This window comes from Vigna umbellata, chromosome 2, assembly GCF_029865625.1.
Source record: "Vigna umbellata cultivar VRB3 chromosome 2, Vumbellata_1.0, whole genome shotgun sequence".
NCBI lineage: Eukaryota > Viridiplantae > Streptophyta > Magnoliopsida > Fabales > Fabaceae > Vigna > Vigna umbellata.
In genome coordinates, this window is record NC_142166.1 from 25,588,262 (window position 1) to 25,607,061 (window position 18,800).

The window sequence follows — 18,800 nt, forward strand, 5'->3', positions numbered from 1 at the left end:
TGCTTGAACTTACTTGGGTGGAGATGCTAGATGAATGAAAATGCTTTAGGAATTTGAAGAAATCAGCCCCCAATTGAAGTGATCTCACTAAACCCCAAACTTGGATGGAACCTTAGTGAGAAAGTGAGTGAAAGAGAGATTTTGTAAAGGGGGAAGAAGGAAAAGTGGAGAGAATTCTTAGAAAAATACTTGAAAGTGTGTGTGAAGAGGTAGATCTAAAAATAGAAGCAAAACCGCACCCTAGGATATAAAAATACCTTAATGGGCCCTACTCCCGCTGAGCTCAAATGGACCAAACAGTAAAACCCCAAGTCTGCAGTATTACCGCCTAGCGGAAATTATCGCTGAGCGGCATTTGCGTGACTTGCTCTCCTTCTTCCTAGCTTGCCCTAGGTGCCTTATACCCATGCCTCTTACTCACTCCATGCATTTAAGTTCTCCCATCACTCAAACATTTAATCCCTATCATGCAAGTAAAGCAGAATCAAAATAAACAAACAAAATAAAGTAAATCAACTGGGTTGCCTCCCAAGTAGCGCTTGTTTAATGTCACGAGCCTGACCCAAAATCCACCAACACCCATCAGTAGGTGCAAACCTTTCTTACCAACACCCATCAGTAGGTGTAACAAACCTAGTATCCTTCAGTAGACACTTAACCACTTAGCATCCATCAGTAGATGCTATAACCAAAAGTCTCAACATGCAAAAATGTCCAAAGTTTATAAAATTACATTAACCAAAAATAAAAACTAAAGAAATCAATGTTTTTAAATCACTGGGATGCCTCCCAGCAAGCGCTCTTTTAACGTCACTAGCTTGACCCAGTAAAGTTCAAGTTGCATCTTCCATGTTGGTGTTCATCTTTTTATCATCACACCAACTCATCAATTGCTTCCGGTCCACCTCTTTGACTCTTCTCGAATATGGAGATTCTATCTCTATCACTCCATTCTCTTTATAATCTTTTACAACCCACAACTTGTTCTTGAATCTTACATGTTTACCAAGTTTGGGTTGTGCTTGCATCAAGTCATCATGAACCGTCCTTCCTTTTCCATCTTTTTCTTCTTCCCTAACCTGTGACAAGAAATAATTTTTACCTTTGAAGTCCGACTTTGCATCTTTAAAACTAGTCATTGGTACATCTTGACATGTAGCTTTATGACTAGCCTCTTCCTTTTTCACCGGATGCTCTTCTTTGAAGACATCAATGACTAACCTTTCTTCTTGGTCTTGAAGCACTATCACTCCTTCATCTACATCAATGATGACCTTGGCCATTTTCATAAATGGTCTTCCAAGAATCAAAGGAATCCTTTCATCCTCCATTTCCATCACCACAAAGTCCACTGATAACAGTTGAAAAACTGTTATTTTCATGCTTGAAATTGATACTAAAAGCAACCTTTAACACTTAGAAATTAGCTTGAAATCATGCTTTTATTCATATTTTCAAAAATAAGAGAGCTGGACATGTTTATGCTTGATTTCAGTGTTTTTGTGCAGGTTTTAAGGTGAATTTGGTGAAAGAAGTGAAGAAGGAGAGAGATGAAATCAGAAAAGACATCAAAAAGTGCAAAAGGAGAAGCCGCAACTGCCGCTCAGCGGCAGTTTACCGCTGAGCGGCACTTAGAAGCTCACGGGGGATTCGCTGAGGGGCAAAATGGCCGCTGAGGGGAAGAAACCAACTCACGCACTTACCGCTGAGCGGTACTTTACCGCTGAGCGACACACTTATGGGCTTGGGCCTAAATTTTCTGTAATTTTAGAATAGTATATAAGCTTTAGGACGTCCTAGGGTTTGTATCTTTGGCAGAAACGAAGCAAACACTCTCTCATCCACCCCTTTGAAGGAGGATCTTGGATGCTCAGGCTACCTCTTCACCTTTCTAGGGTTTTATCTTTCATTCTTTCATTATTATTCATCTAGTTTCACCATGAATATGGTGAACTAAACCTTGTATTGTTGTTGGGGAATCAATGTAGTCTTGTGAAACTCTCATATATGGAATTTGTGTTTAAACATCTTATTTGAGATACATGCTTTCTTTGATCATTAGTTAGGGTTTTTCCTCTTTGCTCAATGCTTGCTTTGTTTAACTCATTCAATGCATGATTATTGATTTTGTCGATACGGGAACGTACGGGGAAGTCTAGATCCGGGTTATTTCTCCCAATAGTATATTGGTTGCCGTTAAGCTCCTGCGCTAAAAGAACTAATTATTAGGAATGCTAGGAATCATATGAACTCGTAATTGGGGATAGGCCTTCTTGAAAGGTAATTTAGAGAGTGGCATTAACAATGATGAAAAGAATGTTGGATTCCTAAAGTATATGAGAGTGGATAAGATGAAATTGATAACCCCAACAACATACTCATCCATATATTCCATTGAAGTGTTTGTATTTTGTTTTAGCCATTGATCAAATTCATGCATACATGTTTATTTTCTGTTTTGCATATTAAAATCCACTTATTTCGTTCTTAAGTCTTAAATAATCAACGAATCACATAACTAAACTAGGCCGTGAGTCCTTTGGAAGAACGATACTTGGTCTTACCGAGTTTATTACTTGAAACGATTCGGTCACACTTGCCGATTGTTCAACAAGTTTGTGGCGCCGTTTTTCGGTGTTCATAAATTTGTCATCAAGTTTTTGGCGTCGTTGCTGGGGACTCGTGGTTTAACTGGTTAATTTGTGTGATTATTGATTGTCTTTGACTTTAATTTTGAATTTCTGTTTTTATTTTTCTGTTTTTATTTTTTCTGTTTTTATTTTATTTTATTTTATTTTATTTTATTTTATTCTCTGAATCTTATATCTTCTCCTATATCTTTTTGTGTTAACCAAATATTTTAGAGTTTTGTGTTCTTGTGCATGTAGGAGACAATTCGAACTAGGAGCAAGATAACTGCAGAACCTCTTCTTGAAGGTTTAGATGAGAGTAGACGGAGGAGAAGAATCTGAACATCTAGAGAACTTTTCCCTCCTCCGGAAACTCTGTTGCAACCATCACCACAAGGTTCTGACCATAGCATAGAAAATATGGAGAACAATAATATCAGAAGAACTCTTGTTGATTACACCAATACAGCTAGACCTCAGCACTTTAACAGTATAGCTAGACCTAGAGTCAATGCAGCTAACATGGAGGTCAACCAGCATTGATCCAACTGGTGAAGAGCAATCAATTCAATGGGTTATCTCATGAAAGCTCATATGAGCACCTCACTACATTTAATGAAATCTGCAACACAGTGAAAATCAATGGGGTGCCAGATGAAGCGATCAAACTTAGCTTGTTTCCTTTCTCATTAGGAGGCAATGCTAAGCTTTGGTTAAATTCTTTTCCAAAGGGATGTTTCACAGAGTGGGAAGCAGTGGTAACCAAGTTTCTAAATAAATACTTCCCACAATCAAAGGTGAATAAAGGCAAGCAAGAGATTTCTTCATTCAGGCAGGGCATGGAAGAATCACTGGGTCATGCATGGGATAGATACAAAAGCTTGCTACGAAAAACACCCACGCATGGATTCGATGAAGTAGAAGTAGTCCTTACCTTCCTTGGAGGTCTTGGTTCGCAAACTAAGATGATGCTTGATGCCTCAGCAGGAGGAAACATTAAATGGAAAACTCCAGAGGAAGCAACAGAAATTATTGAAAATATGGCTACTAGTGATAATGAGCTCCACAGTGAAAGAGGAGCTCCTATGCAACAGAAAGGAGTTCTACAATTACAGACACATGATGCCTTGCTAGCACAAAATAAAATTCTAACTCAACAGCTGGAGACTCTTACTAAAACACTTGCACAATTGCCTAAAGAGTTGAAAACTGCTGCACAGGTACAATCTCAGTTGTGTGAATTATGTGGAGGCGACCATATCAATGGTCAATGTGCCTTTTTAGCAGAAGCCGTGGAGGATGTGAATTACATGACCAATCAATACCGTCAAGGGAACTACAATCAAGGGTGGAAACCACACCCAAGTATTGGTCAAGGGCAAACTGGGCAAGCTGGTCAATTTAATAAGCAGCAGCAGCAACCCACCTTATGGCAGCAGATTTCTATGCTTAATGAAAGGTCCATGAGGATGGAAGACACTCTTAATAATTTCATACAAAAAACTGAGTCTACCCAAAAGAGCACTGAAGCTGCTATCAAGAATTTGGAGATTCAGATGGGGGAGATCACCAAGCAGGTGGAAGAAAGGCCAAATAGAAATTTTGGGGCTAATACTGAGGTTAACCCCAGAGAAGAATGCAAGGTGGTAGAGAGTGCTAAAAATGAGATAGTTGAGTTAGACAAAGGAGAAATAGAAGAGAAAAGAGAAATAGAGAGCAGAAATACTTCTCCTTTTCCAATACATCAAGGGAACCAACTGGATTTCACAAAATTATTCAAGATGGTGGACAATGATGCACCTTGGGAGCAGATTCTACAACAAATTACGATTTACACTAAATCTGATGAAGACGTCTCTACAAAGAAAAGACGTAGAGATGATGAGGCAAAGAAGTGTAAAACTGTTAAAAAGGAGCCATTCCCTCCAAAAGCAACAGATCCAGGAGGCTTTTCTATCCCTTGTACCATAGGGAAGAAAAGGATTAAAAAAGCTCTTCTTGATTTAGGGTCAAGTGTTAACTTGATACCTTACTCTTTACTGGAGCAAATCGGCGATGTTAATATTAAACCTGTAAAGGTTAATTTAGTAATGGCCGATGGATCTTCAAAGGAACCATGTGGGATTGCAGAGGACATCATAGTTTGTGTTGGCAAACTCCAGTTCTTGGCAGACTTTGTGGTGATGAAGATGGAGAGAGAAAAGATACCTATCATTCTTGGAAGACCGTTTATGAAAACGGCCAAAGCTATCATTGATGTAAATGAAGGTATAGTGGTGCTCCAGGACTAAGAGGAGAGAGTCGTTGTAGATGTCTTTAAAGATGAGACGCAAACACAGGAGGAAGAAGCTAGTTATAAAGCTGCATTTCAAGATGCACACATGACTAGCCATACAGATGAAAAGCCCAAGGTTACAGGTAACCATTGTTTGTTGTTTCAGGTGCATAAAAGAGAACAAATTGGAAGAGGAGGAAAAGTTCCTGATGACTGGAATAAAGGAAGACCCCAACTTGGTACACCTGTGAGAATCAAAAACAAGTTATGGGTTGTGAAAGGCTATAAAGAGAAGGAGATGATAGAGATAGAGTCTCCACATTCTAGAAAAATCAAAGCAGTACACAGGAAACAACTAATGAGTTGGTGGGACAAGAACATCAACTATGAAGAAGGAATTTGAACTTTACTGGGTCAAGCTAATGACGTTAAAAGAGCGCTTGCTCGGAGGCAACCCAGTGATTTAAAAACTTTTGATTTTTTTTTGTAACTTTTAATTTGTGGACATTATTTGTGTAAATACTTTGTTGGATATAGCATCTACTGAAGGATGCTAGGTGGTTAAGTATCTACTGAAGGATACTAAGTTTGTAACACCTACTGATGGGTGTTGGTGAGAAACTTTTGCACCTACTGATGGGTGTTGGTAAGATTTTAACACCTACTGATGGGTGTTGGTGGATTTTGGGTCAGGCTCGTGACGTTAAACAAGCGCTACCTGGGAGGCAACCCAGTTGATTGAATGTTTCTGTTTGTTTCATTGTAGTAGTATAATAGGGTTGTGCATAAGTAACCTGAGGATTGAATTGCAGGGAATCAGTGAGGGGCATGTTTAGGAGGCACGTAGGTTAAGAAAAGAAGGAGAAAAGCACTTCACGAAAGTGCCGTTGAGCGATACTATCGCAAAGTGGGCTTTAGTTTCCCCTTAGCGGGACCCGAGCCCATTAGGGTATTTTTATACCCTAAGCTGCGCAAATGCTCTAACTTTCAGGCTCTTCTCTGCACAAACACTCCCACATACCTTTTCCAAGGTTCTCCACATCTTTTACCTCTTCTCTTTTGAAAAATTTCTCTTCCACTCACTTTGTCACTAGTGTTTCATCTAAGTTTGGGGTTGGAAGAGAGCATCTTAGCTTTGAAGCATTCTCATTGCATCTAGTATCTCCACCCAAGTAAGTAAAAGCATTTTGTTCATTCTAGGGTTCTTGATTTTGAATGTGATTGTCAAAGTATGAATATTTAGGGGTTTTGATTTCTATGCATGATTTGATGATATAATTGATGTTTGAACCGATTAAACTGCATGATTTTGATCTGGAAAACTGAAAATTGCATTTGGGTGGAGTTAGGACAGCTTAAAAAGAGGTTTTTCAAAATTCTGCAGAGTTACCGCTTAGGGGTAAATTGCTGCTGAGCGGCACTCGGCCAGACTTGATTTTCTTGATTTGTTGCGTGGCACTGGTAGCGCTGAGGGGAAATTCTGACCCTCAGCGGTGGTTTAGCTTCGAAAGGAGTTGTATTCTGTGTTTTATTAATGATTAACATCATGTTCTGTGGTTTTGTATCTGTGTTTGATTGCAGGAATGACATCTTCTTCAGGAAAAAGATTGAAAACCATGGCAACCAAGAGAAAGGAAAAGGAACCAGAACAGCCCCATTCTAGTAGGTTCCTCTCTCGGAAACATGAGAAGCATTTCAAGGTGGTGCAAGACAGGAGACTCCTTATGGAGAGAAAAGTTGGAATGATACCTAATTTTGCTCCTCAATTTGGAGAGCAATTGTTAGGGAATGACTTGGGAAAGCTAGCCACATATCCTGCACCTACCAACATAGCTGTGGTAAAAGAATTCTACACCAATGCAAAGAAGATTGGTGATTATCCAGCTGAAAATTATCTAGGCTATGTTAGAGGCCATGCTATCAGGTATGATCCTGATTCTATTAATAACTTCTTGGATACTGTGTGGGCTGGTGAGCAGTGCCAATTTTCTTTGCATGGAGGAAGGGGTTGATTTTGAGGATGTAGAGAGAGTACTATGTATACCTGGAGGACACTTCCAAAGGAATAGATCTGGTTTAGTGGTAAACATTAGGAGGACTGATCTGACTCCTCTTGCAAAGTATTGGATGGCATTTTCTCATGCCAACATTCAGCCATGTTCACATGTGTCAGATATTACCCTCAGTAGGGCACTCTTCATCTACTGTGCTATCAGGAACTTAAATGTTAATATTGGGCAGATGATAGTGATAACAGTTGAAAAACTGTTATTTTCATGCTTAAAATTGACACAAAAAGCAACCTTTACACTTAGAAACTAGCTTGAAATCATGCTTTTCTTCACATTTTTAGAAATAAGAGAGCTGGACGGGTTTATGCTTGATTTCAGTGTTTTTGTGCAGGTTTTAAGGTGAATTTAGTGAAAGAAGTGAAGAAGGAGAGAGATGGAATCAGAAAAGACATCAAAAAGTGCAAAAGGAGAAGCCGAAGTCACCGCTCAGCGGCAGTTTACCGCTGAGCGACAATCAGGAGCTTACGGGAGGTTCGCTGAGGGGCAAAATGGCCGCTGAGGGGAAGAAAGGACTCACGCACTTACCGCGGAGCGGTACTTTACCGCTAAGCGGCACTTTTATGGGCTTGGACCTAATTTTCTGTAATTTACGAATAATATATAAGCTTTAGGGTTTCCGAGGGTTAGGTATCTTTGGCTGGAACGAAGCAAACACTCTCTCTTCCACCCCTTTGAAGGAGGATCTTGGATGCTCATGCTTCCTCTTCACCTTTCTAGGGTTTTATCTTTCATTCTTTCATTGTTATTCATCAAGGTTCACCATGAATATGGTGAACTAAACTCTATATGTTTGTTGGGGAATCAATGTAATCTTTTGAAGCTCTCATATATGGAATTTGTTTTTACATCTTTTATTTAAGACCTATGCTTTCTTTCATCATTAGTTAGGGTTTTTCCTCTTTGCTTAATGCTTGCGTTGTTTAACTCATTTGATGCATGATTATTGGTTTTGTCGATACGGGCACGTACGGGGAAGTCTAGATCCGGGGAATTTCTCCCAATATTATATTGGTTGTCGTTAAGCTCCTGCACTTATGAACTAATTATTAGGAATGCTAGGAATTGTAAGAACTCGTAATTAGGGAGAACCCTTCTTGAAAGGTACTTTAGAGAGTGGCATTAACAATGATGATTTGAATGTTGAATTCCTAAAATATATGAGAGTGGATAAGATGAAATTGACCCCCAACAACATATTCATACATATATTTCATTGAAAGTGTTTATCTTTTGCTTTTGCCATTGATCAAAACTTCATGCATACATATTTAATTTTCGTCTTTTGCATATAAAAATCCAAATATTTCGTCTTTAAGTCTTAGCTAATCAATAAACCACACAACTAAACTAGGCCGTGAGTCCTTTGGGAAGAACGACACTTGGTCTTACCAAGTTTATTACTTGAACGATTCGGTCATACTTGCCGATTGAAAAACAAGTTTGTGACATCATATTTTGGTGTTCATAAATTTGTCCATCAAGTTTTTGGCGCCGTTGCCGGGGACTCTGGTTTAACTGGTTAATTTGTGTGATTATTGATTATCTTTGACTTTAATTTTGAATTTCTGTTTTTATTTTCTGTTTTTATTTTTTCGGTTTTTATTTTATTTTATTTTATTTTCTGTTTTTATTTGTATTTTTCTGTTTTCTGTTTTTATCTTCTCCTATATCTTTTTGTGCTAACCAAATATTCTAGGGTTTTGTGTTCTTGTATATGCAGGAGGCAATTCGAACTAGGAGCAAGAAAACAACCGAACCTCTGCTTGACGGTTTAGACAAGAGTAGACGGAGGAGAAGAATCCGAACATCTAGAGAACTTTTCCCTCCTCCGGAAACTCTGTTACAACCATCACCACAAGGTTCTGTTCATAGCACAGAAAATATGGAGAATAATAATATCAGAAGAACTCTTGCTGACTACACCAATATAGCTGGACCTCAGCACTTTAACAGTATAGCTAGACCTAGAGTCAATGCAGCTAACATGGAGGTCAAACCAGCACTGATCCAACTGGTGAAAAGCAACCAATTTAATGGGTTATCTCATGAAAGCCCATATGAGCATCTCACTACATTCAATGAGATTTGCAATACAGTGAAGATTAATGGGGTGCCAGACGAAGCTATCAAACTTAGCTTGTTTCCTTTCTCATTGGGAGGCAATGCTAAACTTTGGTTGAATTCTTTCCCAGAAGGAAGTTTCACAGATTGGGAAGCAGTGGTGACAAAGTTTTTAAACAAGTACTTTCCACAATCAAAGGTGAAAAAGGCAAGCAAGAGATATCTTCATTTAAGCAGGGCATGGAAGAATCACTGGGGCATGCATGGGATAGATACAAAAGTCTGCTAAGAAAAACACCCACGCATGGCTTTGAAGAACAGGAAGTAGTCTTAACTTTCCTTGGAGGGCTTGGTTCACAAACCAAGATGATGCTGGACGCCTCAGCAGGAGGCAATATTAAATGGAAAACTCCAGAGGAAGCCACAGAAATTATCGAAAACATGGCTACTAGTGATAAGGAGCTGCACAGTGAGAGAGGAGCTCCTATGCAACAAAAAGGGGTTCTCCAATTACAGACACATGATGCCGTGCTAGCTCAAAATAAAATTCTAACTCAACAGTTGGAGACTCTGACTAAAACTCTTGCATAATTGCCTAAAGAGTTGAAAACTGCTGCACAGGTACAAACCCAGTTGTGCGAATTATGTGGAGGTGACCATATCAATGGTCAATGTGCCTTTCCAGTTGAAGCTGTAGAGGACGTTAATTTCATGGCCAATCAATTTCCATACCGTCAAGGAAGCTACAATCAGGGGTGGAAACCACACCCAAGTATTGGTCAAGGGCAAACTGGGCAAGCTGGTCAATATAATAAGCAGCAGCAGCAACCCACCTTATGGCAACAAATGTCTACACTTAATGAAAGATCAACAAGGTTGGAAGAAACTCTTCAGCAATTCATACAGAAAACTGAATCTTCTCAAAAGAACACTGAAGCTGCTATAAAGAACTTGGAGATTCAAATGGGTCAGATTACCAAGCAATTGGAAGAAAGGCCAAATAGAAATTTTGGGGCTAATACTGAGGTTAACCCCAGAGAAGAGTGCAAGGTGGTAAAGAGTGTTGATGATGATAAAGTTGAGTTAGATATAGAAGAGAGAAGAGACATAGAGAGCAAAAGTACTTTTCCTTTTCCAATCCATCAAGGGAAACAACTGGACTTCACAGAATTATTCAGAATGGTGGATAATGAAGCACCTTGGGAACAGATTCTACAGCAAATCACAGTTTACACAAAATCTGATGAAGAAATATCTACAAAGGAGAGACGTAGAGATGATGAGGCAAAAGAGTGTATAACTGTTAAAAAATAGTCATTCCCTCCTAAAGCATCAGATCCAGGCAATTTTTCTATCCCTTGTACCATAGGGAAGAAAAAGGTAAAGAAAGCTCTCCTTGATTTAGGTTCAAGTGTTAACTTGATACCTTATTCTTTACTGGAGCAAATCGGCAATGTTAAAGTGAAACCTGTAAAGGTTAAAATAGTAATGGCCGATGGATCTTCAAAGGAGCCATGTGGGATTGTAGAGGACATTATAGTTTGTGTTGGCATACTTCAGTTCTTGGCAGACTTTGTGGTGATGAAGATGGAGACAGAGAAGATACCTATCATACTTGGAAGACCGTTTATGAAAACGGCCAGAGCTATCATTGATGTAAATGAAGGTATAGTGGTGCTCCAGGACAGAGAGGAGAGAGTGGTGGTAGACGTCTTCAAAGATGAGACGCAAGCAAAGGAGGAAGAAGCTAGTTATAAAGCTGCATTTCAAGATGCACCCATGACTAGCCGTAAAGATGATAATCTCAAGGTTTCAGGTAACCATTGTTTGTTGTTTCAGGTACCCAAGGAAGAAAATATTGGAAGAGGAGGAGAAATTCCTAGTGACTGGGAGAAAAGAAGACTCCAACTTGGCTCACCTGTAAGAATCAAGAACAAGTTGTGGGTTGTGAAGGGCTTTAAAGAGAAGGAGATGATAGAGATAGAGTCTCCATATTCTAGAAGGACCAAGACAGTTCAGAGGAAACAGCTGAGGAGTTGGTGGAATGACAACATCAACTATAACGAAGATGGAACTTGAACTTTATTGGGTCAAGCTAATGACGTTAAAAGAGTGCTTGCTGGGAGGCAACCTAGTGGATTTAAAGACTTTTGATTTGGTTTTGTAATTTTTAATTTGTGAACATTATTTTTGTAATTATTTTGTTGGAGATAGCATCTACTGAAGGATGCTAGGTGGTTAAGTATCTACTGAAGGATACTATGTTTGTAACACCTACTAATGGGTGTTGGTAAGAAAATTTTGCACCTACTGATGGGTGTTGGTGGATTTTGGGTCAGGCTCGTGACGTTAAACAAGCGCTACCTGGGAGGCAACCCAGTTGATTGAATATTTCTGTTTGTTTATTTTAGTTAGGGTTTGCATAAGCATTTTAAACATTGAATTGCAGGGAACCAATGAGGGGCATGTATGGGAGGCACGTAGGTTAAGAAAAGAAGGAGAAGAGCACATCACGAAAGTGCCGCTGAGCGGTACTCTCGCAGAATGGGCTTTAGTTCCCCTTAGCGGGACCCGAGCCCATTAGGGTATTTTTAAACCCTAAGCTGCGCAAGTTCTCATACTTTCAGGCTTTTCTCTGCACAAACACTTCCACATACCTTCTCCAAGGTTTTCCACATCTTTTCACTCTTTCCTCTTAAGAAAATTTCTCTTCTACTCACTTTTTCACTAGTGTTCCATTCAAGTTTGGGGTTGGAAGAGAGTATCTTAGATTGGAAACATTCTCATTGCATCTAGTATCTCCACCCAAGTAAGTAAAATGCATTTTGTTCATTCTAGGGTTTTTGATTTTGAATGTGATTGTCAAAGCATGAATATTTAGGGGTTTTGATTTCTATGCATGATTTGATGATATATTTGATGTTTGAACCGATTAAACTGCATGATGATGAACTGGAAAACTGAAAATTGCATTTAGGTGGAGTTAGGACAGCTTTAAAACAAGATTTTCAAAAATCTGCAGAGTTACCGCTGAGGGGAAATTCTGGCCCTCAGCGGTGGTTTAGCTTCGAAAGGAGATGTGTTCTATGTTTTACTAATGATTAACATCATGTTCTGTGGTTTTGTATTTGTGTTTGAATGTAGGAATGACATCCTCTTCAGGAAAGAGATTGAAAACCATGGCAACCAAGAGAAAGGAAAAGGAACCAGAGCAACCCCACTCTAGCAGGTTCCTCTCTAGGAAACATGAGAAACACTTTAGGGTGGTTCAGGATAGGAGACTTCTGATGGAGAGAAAGGTTGGAATGATACCTAACTTTGCTCCTCAATTTGGAGAGCAAGTGTTAGGGAATGACTGGGGAAAGCTAGCCACCTATCCTGCTGATGGACAATTTTATGAACACCAATTTATGATGTCACAAACTTGTTTTTCAATCGGCAAGTATGACCGAATCGTTCAAGTAATAAACCTGGTAAGACCAAGTATTGTTCTTCCCAAAGGACTCACGGCCTAGTTTAGTTATGTGATTTCTTAATTAGCTAAGACTTACAGATAAAATATTTGGAGTTTAATATGCAAGACAGAAAATAAACATGTATGCATGAAGTTTTGATCAATGGCAAAAAGCAAAAGATAAACACTTTCAATGATATTAATGTATGAATATGTTGTTTGGGGTCAATTTCATCTTATCCACTCTCATATATTTTAGGAATTCAACATTCAAATCATCATTGTTAATGTCACTCTCTAAAGTACCTTTCTAGAAGGCTTCTCCCTAATCACGAGTTCATACAATTCCTAGCATTCCTAATGATCAGTTCATAAGTGCAGGAGCTTAACGACAACCAATATCATATTGGGAGAAATTCCCCAGATCTAGACTTCCCCGTACGTGCCCGTATCGACAAAACCAATAATCATGCATCGAATGAGTTAAACAATGCAAGCATTAAGCAAAGAGGAAAAACCCTAACTAATGATGAAAAGAAAGCATAAGTCTTAATTAAAAGATGTAAAAACAGATTCCATATATGAGAGTTTCACAAGATTACATTGATTCCCCAACAAACATACAGAGTTTAGTTCACCATATTCATGGTGAACCTAGATGAATTACAATGAAAGAATGAAAGAATAAACCCTAAAAAGGTGAAGAGGAAGCCTCAGCATCCAAGATCCTCCTTCAAAGGGGTGGAAAAGAGAGTGTTTGCTTCGTTCCAGCCAAAGATACCTAACCCTAGGAAACCCTAAAGCTTAAATACCATTCGTAAATTACAAAAACTTAGGTCCAAGCCCATTAAAGTGCCGCTCAGCGGTAAGTGCGTGTCTTGTTTTCTCCCCTCAGCGGCCATTTTGCCCCTCAGCGGATCTCCCGTGAATGCCTGAGTGCCGCTCAGCGGCAGTTTACCGCTGAGCGGTGACTTCGGCTTCTCCTTTTGCACTTTTTGATGTCTTTTCTGATTTCATCTCTCTCCTTCTTCACTTCTTTCACCAAATTCACCTTAAAACCTGCACAAAAACACTAAAATCAAGCATAAAACTGTCCAGCTCTCTTATTTCTAAAAATATGAAGAAAGGCATGATTTCAAGCTAGTTTCTAAGTATAAAGGTTGCTTTTAGTATCAATTTTAAGCATGAAAATAACAGTTTTTCAACTGTTATCACAACCCCAAACTTAGTACTTTTCTTGTCCTCAAGCAAACAAGATGTAACTCCATCTTTAAACCAATTCATATGATGCACTAGTAAAAAATTGGGTTTTTACAGCGCACATTATGCCACGGTTCAACGAAAACCGCAGCATAATGGTGCGCGGTGGCAGTTTTGTAAATAAATCGAACATATATGCCGCGGTTCTGCTCCAAACCGCGGCATATACTCCAGTCAACCATTACCTTTGACGCCACGTATGAATAAAAAATTAAATAACAGAGTATATGCCGCGGTTCTCTGCACAACCGCGGCATATACCCTGCCAATTTATTGCAGGTGCTGACTGGGTCAGAGAATTTGAAAAGTTACAGGGGGTATATGCCGCAGTTCTCTGGGCAACCGCGGCATATACCCCTGTAACGTCTCAACTTCTCTGCCAGTCAGAGAATTTCAGAAGTTACAGGGGGTATATGCCGCGGTTGCCCAGAGAACCGCGACATATACCCCCTGTAACTTCTGAAATTCCCCAGAAGGCAGTTGGGGAGACAGTTGTGTTGAGGACGTTACAGGGGTATATGCCGCGGTTCTACGAGCAACCGCGGCATATTCTCCTATCTGAAATTAATTTAATATGTATTTGAAATATTTCGAGGTATATACCGCGGTTGCCCGCTGAACCGCGGCATATAGTTTGAATATAATTTCAAAAATGCCATTTAGGATTATTTATTTAATCAGTATATGCCGCGGTTGGGCGTGAAACCGCGGCATATACCTATATTATACCGCGGTTAAGTAGTGAACCGCGGTAGATTCCCCCGTTCAGAGTTAAAAATTAAAACTTTGAACAGTGATCGTCTTCTTCGCGTGCCTCACTGTTTTCGCGTTTTCTTCTTCTCCGAACCACCAATCATCTCAGATATTGCGTTTTTCACCGTTTAAACTCAAGATTGTTCGGTCATTATTCATTTTTGACGATAAAAACGAGTTTTACCCGATCAAAATCGTGATTTCGTTGCGTTTTTCACCCTCTCCGCTGCCGTTGTGTTGCGTTTTTCACCCTCTCCGCCGCCGTTCCTCTTCCAGGTATTTATGTCCTTTTGCATTCTTAACGTGATTTCATCATTAGTTTTTGCATAATGCTATAGTTTTGATAATGTATGAAGTTTCTATAGTTTTGGTAATGTATGGTATAATTTTTGCTTTAATTTTGATAATGCATGAAATTGTTATAGTTTTGGTAATGTATGGAATGGTTTTTGCTATAGTTTTGGTAATCTGTGTTGTAGTTCTTGTATTATTTATAAACCTTAAAATATTATTTATGTAATATTTAGGAATATGGATCGAAATTGGATTAATTTACCACGTATTAGTGCTGAGTACGAGAGAGGTGTAGAGGAATTTATACAATTTGCGCAACGTAATGAGGGGAGAACTGATGATGAAGTGAAGTTTAGATGTCCTTGTGTGAACTGTTTGAATGGGAGAAAGTTGAACGCAACTCAAATTAGAGAACATCTTATATGTGATGGTTTTCTAAGATGCTATACAACATGGATCTGGCACGGCGAAGAAATGGATTTTCCCACTGACTCTCAAAGTGTAAATGTTACTGATTCCACCATGGAAGAAGATCGACCGGATGAAGACAAATTGGAGGACATGATCCGCGATGTTGGAGCAGAAAATTTTGCCAAAGCTCATGTGTATGAGACGATGTCGACTGATGCAGAAACACCTTTGTATGTCGGTTCAACTAAGTTCACACGTTTATCAGCGGTGTTAAGGCTCATGAATTTGAAGGCGAGCAATGGATGGACTGATAAGAGTTTTACAGAACTGTTGACGTTGTTGAATGAAATGTTGCCAGATGGAAATACACTGCCCACTCGTAATTATGATGCGAAGAAAATTCTTTGTCCAATGGGTATGGAGTATAAAAGGATACATGCTTGTCCCAATGACTGCATTTTGTATAGGAAAGAGTTTGAATTTTTGACAAAGTGTCCAAAATGTGGCTTATCACGATACAAGTCAAAAAACAATAGTGAAGATAATGGTCGGATAGAAAAAAATGGATCTGCTTTGAAAGTAGTTTGGTACCTTCCAATAGTGCCCAGACTTAAGCGTTTGTTTGCGAATCCCAAAGATGCTAAAAATCTTAGATGGCATGCAGATGAGAGAAAAATTGACGGGCTGCTTCGTCATCCAGCTGATTCAAAGCAATGAAAAAATATTGATCGACAATTCCCCGAATTTGGTAAAGAGTGTAGAAATCTTAGGCTTGGTTTAGCCACTGATGGAATGAACCCATTTGGTAATCTGAGTACCAATCACAGTTGTTGGCCAGTTATATTGATAATTTACAACTTATCTCCTGCATTGTGCATGAAGAGGAAGTACATGATGTTGTCTATGATGATATCTGGTCCAAAGCAGCCTGGAAATGACATAGATGTTTATCTAAGCCCACTAGTTGAAGACTTGAAGGTTTTGTGGGTTGATGGGGTTGAAATATTTGATGCATTCGCTTCAGAGACTTTTATGATGCGTGCAATGTTATTTTGCACCATTAATGACTTTCCTGCTTATGGTAATTTGTCAGGATACAGTGTCAAGGGTCATAAAGCGTGTCCTATATGTGAAGAAAACACTGCAGCTCATCAATTGAAACATGGAAGAAAGACGGTGTATCTGCGTCATCGGAGATTTCTAAAACGTAATCATCCATATCGAAGGTTAAAAAAAGCATTCAATGGAGATCAAGAGAGGGACGAAGCACCAAATCCACTTACTGGCCTTCAAGTTCTTGAAAAAGTTAATAAAATACATCATGTATTTGGGAAAACATCGAAGAAGTCATCTGTAACGACCCCTTGGAAGAAGAAATCAATATTCTTTGATCTTCCATATTGGTCAAAGTTAGATGTTCGACATTGCATAGATGTGATGCATGTAGAAAAGAATGTGTGTGATAGCTTGATTGGTACATTACTCAACATTCAGGGAAAGACAAAAGATGGAGTGAATGCTCGTTTGGATTTGGTTGACATGAATATCCGAGAAGAGTTGGCACCCAAGGAGATTGGTAAACGTACTTATTTTCCCCCTGCATGTTACACAATGTCTAGACAAGAGAAGATAAGTTTTTGTGTATGTTTAAAGAGTATCAAAGTACCACAAGGATACTCTTCAAATATGAAGAGTTTAGTGTCAATGCAGGACTTAAAGCTTGTTGGCATGAAGTCTCACGATTGTCACGTCTTAATGCAACAATTGTTACCGGTGGCTATTCGTGGAATTTTGCCCAAAAATGTTAGGCACACCATAAACAGGTTGTGTTCATTTTTCTCGTCAATATGTAGTAAAGCCATCGATCCTACAAAGTTAGATGAACTTCAAGGCGAGATTGTTATCATCTTGTGTCAACTAGAGATGTTTTTCCCTCCATCTTTTTTTGACATCATGGTACATTTACTTGTTCATTTGGTTAGAGAAATCAAGTTTTGCGGACCGGTATACTTAAGATGGATGTATCCTATTGAGCGTTATATGAAGATTTTGAAAGGGTACGTTAAAAATCCATATCGTCCTGAAGGTTCGATGATTGAAAGGTATATTGCTGAAGAAAGTATCGAGTTTTGTTCAGATTACATGACATCAACGAATCCAATAGGAGTTCCTCGCACAGCATGGTTGAATAAATTTTCTACAAGTAAAAGCATCCGAGGTGTCAATGTGGTGACAAAAGATCGCGAAGAATTGTTGCAAGCGCATCTTTATATATTGAACAACACAGATGAGGTGATCCCTTTTTTGGAAGCACACAAAGCCATTGTTAAGAATAAAAATCCAAGACAATCAGAGAAATGGCAATTGATGGAGCATAACAAAACATTTATGTCTTGGTTCAAATCTGAAATTGACAAAGAGCCACATTCTTCTGAAACTTTATTGTGGCTTGCAAATGGTTTGAAGTTTGATGTCATGTGTTGTACAGAAGATTCCTCTATCTGAGGATGACCCTCTTTCTTCATTGCATCTACTTGCTGACATCCTTGATGATAAGCCTTTGGAGGTTCAGTATGATGCTAATGTATTTGGGCATGGCTCTGAGGTCCCAATATACCTTAATAGCCAAGATGTCCGTGAGCTTGCGTCGGGAACACAAGAGTTGAATATTTCAATTATTCAACTATGGACGATGTAAGTCTATGACCAATTATTTATATATAAAATTGATTTATATATCAAGTATCCTTATATCAAAGTTAATTTTTGATTTCAGGTATATGTCTGGGGTCACTAATAAGTTGGGGCGTTCTGATGATTATGGATTCATTGATCCCCAATCAATTCATCAATCAAATGATTTTGAGCATATCAACATGAGTCTGATAAGCAGTTTTCGAAGGGGCAAGAAAATATACTTTTTGCCTTATATATCCGGGTAAGTCAACTTTGTTAACATAATAATGTTCCATATGTGATTTTAATATTTAATAGTTACGTTATTATGAATTTCAGGCGCCATTGGCAACTTCTTGTTATGTCTATGCAAGACAACTATGCTTTGTGGTTCTGCTCATTGCACAGGCCTCCTCCCACACAACTCAAACAAGCAATTGATTGGTAAGAACCTCAATGTTTGGACTTTCTTTGTTATATAACTGAATGCTAAAACCTTTTTTTATATACAGTTCTATTCCAGCAAGTATGATGATGGACGGGAGATCAATTGTTAATAGTAGAAAGATTGCTTGGATTTCTCTCAAGGTTTGACATATGCTAAAGTCATACTTTGTTATAATTGTTTTATAACAAATGTTATTCACTAACTATTATCAACTGTGATGATATATTGTAGTGTAACAGACAAAATGGGTCATATGAGTGTGGATACTATGTAATGTATTGGATGACCCATATTGTTCGTTCTCACATCACAAGTCGCTGGGAAACGGTAATATTTAACTTTAACAAATTTTGATTTTTTAACAAATGTTGAATTCATATACACTAATTAAAATGAATTGTCTTTTGCAGAGATTCAAGACTACTACACCAGTTCCTGAGAAGTCACTATTATTCATTAGGAACGC

General features: G+C 38.7%; 1 pseudogene; it reads right to left on the reverse strand.

Annotated features, from left to right (window-relative positions):
- Positions 1-430: 430 nt before the first annotated feature.
- LOC148203696 (uncharacterized) overlaps positions 431-18,800 on the reverse strand; it is a 47,266-nt pseudogene continuing 28,896 nt past the window's right edge.